Source organism: Henckelia pumila, unplaced genomic scaffold, assembly GCF_033568475.1.
Source record: "Henckelia pumila isolate YLH828 unplaced genomic scaffold, ASM3356847v2 CTG_429, whole genome shotgun sequence".
NCBI lineage: Eukaryota > Viridiplantae > Streptophyta > Magnoliopsida > Lamiales > Gesneriaceae > Henckelia > Henckelia pumila.
The window spans coordinates 1,238,934-1,244,696 of record NW_027331826.1 but is presented as its reverse complement, the minus strand read 5'-3'; positions in this window follow the sequence as shown (position 1 = coordinate 1,244,696).

Below are 5,763 nucleotides of genomic sequence, written 5' to 3'. Positions count from 1 at the left end.
TACCTGTTGTATCATCATCGGGTGCAACACAAGTCTGCGGATCCTCATTGAGAGCAAGATACAGCGTCTGTTGAATCGGAGGTTGATTCATGATCGCAGAGCCTCTAGGCCGATTCTGGTGCGGCGGTTGAAAGAAGTGAAATACACGAGCTTGTCCCTCCTGTTGAACCATCGGTCTAAAAGAACTCCACGACTGAGACGCAAACGTATAACGCTGAGGACATCTCCTAGCAAAGTGTCCTGGCAGATGGCAGATATTGCAGCATCCAAAAATCCCAAGGCAATGCTCACTGAGGTGTTGACCTCCACAGTTATTGCAAGATACACCGAAAGATCCTGAACTATGTCCGGAACCAGACTATTTCGATCCGCTGGAGCTGGAAGAACTACTCCCATACTTCTTGAATGACCGTCCTCTCGGTGGCAAATGATCTCTAGTGGTACTCCCTCTGTACACGGTCGGTTTTTGGAACAGAATCTGCCTAAGAAATTAAGCTTTGAACAAACTCCACAAAACAACCAAACCTTGATTCTCTAATGCCTTCTTCCTATAAATCCACCAACTTTTGGCAGTCCCTTGCAGTTGGTACATAACTAACCAAATTCTACGGTCATTGTTGTATTCCAGAGAATCAAATAACTGGTTGATTTCTTCTAACCAATTCACACATTCCACTGCACTCTCTGAACTTCTCAGGGTTGGGGGTTGAAAGGTCTGGAACCTCATCAACAAGGCTTCCATCGCCATTGGAGTAACGTCCATTCTTCGGTCGTAGAACAACCTCGTTCAATAGAATTTCGATACGGAATGTTCCTGTTCAAAATCTATCGAGAAACACATATTTCAAATTCGAGAGCATTAGGAAACAACATCTCAATCTCAATCTCAATCATCTCGTTCCCATAATCTCTATTCAATAATTTTCTTCTATCTCAAAAATATTCAGTTGCGATTGAGAAACAATTACAGTTTATATTCCAGATAATTCATGCTTCACAAATTAAACCACAAAATCATGCAGTTCAAATAATCTTCACATAATAAAGCATGCTCGCATGGTATTTAAATAATTCAATTAAATAACTCAATCACATGCGATAATTCAATTCATGCGAAATCGATCTACCCCTCTCATTCTAATTCAGTCCAAGAAACTTATCGCTTTGATACCACTTAATGTGAGACCCCGTTTCTAATCTTCTAAACTCGATTAATTAAACACAAACGAACACGAGGAGCCGCAGAAAAGAAATCAATTTTTTTTTTCAAAGGGAGGCCGCGCGGCCGCTCATGGTACCCTGGCCAACGCGCGGCCGTGCCCATGCGAGGCGCGGCCGCGCATGGCGCCCTGCCCGGGAAGGAACGGGCTGCGCGGCGCGTTGCTCCTGCTGCTAAAAAAAATAATTCCAACGCACGAACAAAGCTCGGGGGAGTGAAACGATCATTGCTCTAACAACAAAATCATGCATTGGTACAAAATTCCAGTAACATACAATACAAGACTAATAGAGTTGTTCGACCGCTCAACAGAGTAGAACATACATCGGTTCTAAGTTCCAAAATTCAAAATACCATACGATACAAGTTCAAATACAAATTCGACTTCCACAATAATAAGGCCTCACTTTATCAACTCATCCACCTAGCCATGCGATCTCTGACTCGGTCCTGCCCCACCTGATGCCAAGCACACATACAAAGACAAGACAACAGCCGGATAAATCCGGTGAGAATACAATTCCCAGTAAAAGAGAGAAAACATGCATATCACTTAAAATATCAAACATAGTATATGACACAACCAGTTAATAATTCCAATGGCATATCAATAATTCCAAATCAAAATGCATAAAATGCAATGCATGTCTTTAAAACAAGGATTATCAAGTCTGGATAATCACAAGGTAAATGTTCTCTTCTCTCAATTGGGATCCCGAGGATAGAATATCACCAACACACCGACTCTCTCAATCGAGGTGGACGGTGTATATTTTACTCCTCTAGACTCTGGGCACCTATAGAGAGTGTTTCTCGACAATTGGTAAAAATCTACTAACCAATGTCACTCAACTATAGTTCACAAAACATCTAACTCTTCTGGGCCTCTCTTGCCCGCAAAACAAAGGTAGTTGGCTCAATATGAATGCAAGTGCAAATCAAACAGCAAACACATAGACTTCAAGTAGCATGCAAGTATGTGATTTCTTCAAGACTCTCGAATATAAATCCGATTCAAGAACTCGTCCCATTTCAAACGATGTCGTCTCTTACCTCTTCTTTGATTGGCGTAGCTGAAATCCGGACAATCTACAAGCACAAAAGGCTCAATCAATCATCATTCGATTCAAGTTAAATAATAAAGTAACCTCGATCAATTCGTCAACGATTCGAATTCTGTAATTTCTGGACTCCGAAATCTGCAACTGAATCTGAAAGGAGATATAAAAGAATTTCAATGTCAATCCATCCAAATCAAACCATTCAAACTCAATTCCAACTCCTAAATCCAAAATCTCATCAATATAAACGATTGATATTCCAAAACTCAAACTAGCGGCATAACGGCTAAAACTGATCAAATCGGAAATACAGACAGTATAATATCAATCCAATAAACTCAAATCCACCATCAAACAACCAAAAATTGCTCAAACCCAACAAATCTCCAAAACCCAAATTTCGAATAATCTATCAAAAATCAAAACAATTCCGAACGACGTCCAAATTCAAAACCGAAAGAGAATAAACAATCAGAACTCTGCCAAGAACAACATACCCGAAAACCAATCGATTCTAACAATATCCAAAAAATGGAAAGTGTCCGATCGAAGATAAACTTACGCTATAACGGAGCTCTCGTTGCCGTGAACGCTGATCTGCCTTCAGAATTAAATTCTAACGGACGGATCGACCGGAAATCGAAATCACAAAGCTTGAAAGCTCACATGGGTTCTTCAATGGAGGGAGAGAGACGAGAGGAATAGGAAGGAGGAAGAGTGAAGGAGAAGACAAGTCAAATGCCTTAAATAATATAACAAATCCACTATTTGCATTTTAGTCCCTGAAATTTCTAAAATTGAAAAATAATCCCTTATCAAAATCAAGTCGGCTCTTAAATTCTGAAATCTCCGATTAACTAAACTAAGCTCAATTAAGACAGATTTGGGGCGTTACACCAGATGAGAGAGAACACTCGAAATAGCTATGATTTTCGAGTATTCCCTTTTAAATCACATACTTGTTTTCTTCTATGCTTTTATGTGATTTTGACGCTTGTTCTTGTTTGGTTTGATTCTTTGATTAATTGTTTAAGATGTTTTATAGCATTTAATGCATACAGAATATGTTTCATTCATCTTGAACTCAAACCTGAAAAGAATAGAGGGCTGATTGGCCTAGAGTGCATATGAAGTTTTGAGGGCTGTAGTTGAGTGGCACGGAATGTAGAATTACTTCCAGAGCCAGAAGACTCACTATAGTTGCACCAAAGTTAGGGGAAATAAAATACTGGACTTCACCTCGATTGGGTGAGTTGGTGTTATTTTGATATTTTATTTCCTCGGGATCCAAAGAACCGATATTTGTTTGATATCAGGGCATTTCATGTTTATTATATTGGATGTTTTGTTATTTATACTGGGATTTTATTTTAACCGGAGTTATCCGGATATTGCTTTGTTTTGTATGTGTGCATGGCAATAGGTGGGACAGGAGCTGGTCAGAAGCGACAGGGATAGCTCGAGAGAGAGTAGTAGCATGTGGTGATTCGGGTTTAGCAGTTGATGTATTAGATCTTGTATAAAACATGTTAGAAAACTAGATATTAGTACATATGTTTGATATTCATCTCTTTATAGCTTGGTACATATTGTGTATTCTAGAATACGATGTTCATGTATGAATATATATGTTTGAATTGTAGTTTGAAAAGATTATATGAGATAATCATGATTGCTATTTCATGTTATAGTACAAAATGAAATGGAAAGCATCAGAGGGCAGGTCCCATTTTTCTGGCTGGACAGATCTCGCTCGAGCGAGAGTTTTCCTCGCCCGAGCGAGAGACATCCAGGGATCGCTGGTTTGTTTCCTCGCACGCGGGTGAGAGCTCTTCTCGCGCGAGCGCGGGCAACCAACTATTTTGCTGGAATGTTGCCTTGCGCGCGCGCGATGAGCACGAGACATGTATAAAAAACAATTTCTTGTCTTATTAAGGTGACGTACGTTTTACTTATGATGTTTAGTCATAAATTGCCCCAAGATAAGATTAGCAATCCGGGTCCCCACAGACTAGCTATCCGGCACAGCCCTGTATATTCCTGGCGCCCTTGAGTATACTCATTTACCTTGGTTTTGATTACACTTATGTGCTGCATATTATATATATATATATATATCATTGCTTATGTATTGAGCTTAGTCGCTCACTTCTAGTATTTTCTGTATGTCTGGACACCCCATTCAACAGGGCAGGTGCAGGTTCAAGAGGCCTACCCAGTCGCTTGGAGAGGCCAGTGACTAGTGGAGCCAGCGGGTTTAGCTGTAGGTTTTTACCCTTAGGATTATTTTTATTCGATTGAGTTGTATATTATTTTATTTAACCGGTTGTATTCTGCCGGTCAGCTTTTATTGAAGTCTTCCACAGCGATTTATTTTTATTGCATGCTTAATTATGCTCTAACTCTAATTAGGTATTTGATCCGGATTGGGTCGCTACAAGAATTGAGGAGGATTGGTTAACGCTTGAGGTAACATTAGGGATGCGATGTCAAGTGTTAGACCAGTCGGGATGCAAAGTATTTTTATCTTGTTATCTCGTATGTTAACAGAAGAGATTGTGCGCGTCTAAACATAGCGGATGACTAGTTATGGTCTTAGCAGAAGTGTCATCGCTAAGATTTTCAGTTATCGTTGTTGTTTGAGTAAGTGATTAGGCGAATGTCATGAGCCAGCTAGGTTACAGCTTGGATTCTTCAGTATAAAATTCACTTGGGATAGTGAATGCAAACAAACAGGTGTTCATATCTAAATTGACCAGCGCGATTGTGATTAGTTGATACTGGTGCGAAATTCATGCCAGTGGTTACTTGTGAACTATCGTCTGGTTCGATCAGAGATAGACATGATTGATTTCGATATAAAATCAGGTAATGTGAGCAAGTATGTGTTCCAAGATAATGATAACAATGTATTGAGGCCATCAAGGTTGTTTATTCTGACAAATACATCTAGTTTGACATGCTTGCGTGAGGCCGTGACGAGGAACCAATATCATTGTGCAAGATATTTTCGGTTGCGAGATATGATCGTGCGAATGTCAGATCGGTGAAAGGATCTTTAGAGATTAGATTTGAGGAAAAAAATGTATTAGGTTTGGGATACGTTAGTGCCAAGTAAGTTCGACTTTACAAGTAATGAAATAGATTTCATCTTCTGCGGGAATCAGACTGATGGGTTTGAAGATGTTGAGATAAATTCTCAAATATTCCCTAGATTTCGGGACAAAATCCTTTTAAGGGGGTTAGAATGTAGTAACTCGTACCCACAATAAGGTGATTAAGTGTTAATCATGATTATTAGTAGGACTAAACAGGATTAAAGGAATTCCTAATGGGATTAAAGAATTTTTAATCGAACTCAGGAAGTCCGGAAATGGCCCGGAGAGTCACATGGATCGGACGGTCTAAATGAAAAACGGAAGTTTCGAAGCGTTCGAAAGCTCCGATAGCAAGATCAGACGTTCCGATCTGAGTAGGGCTTAC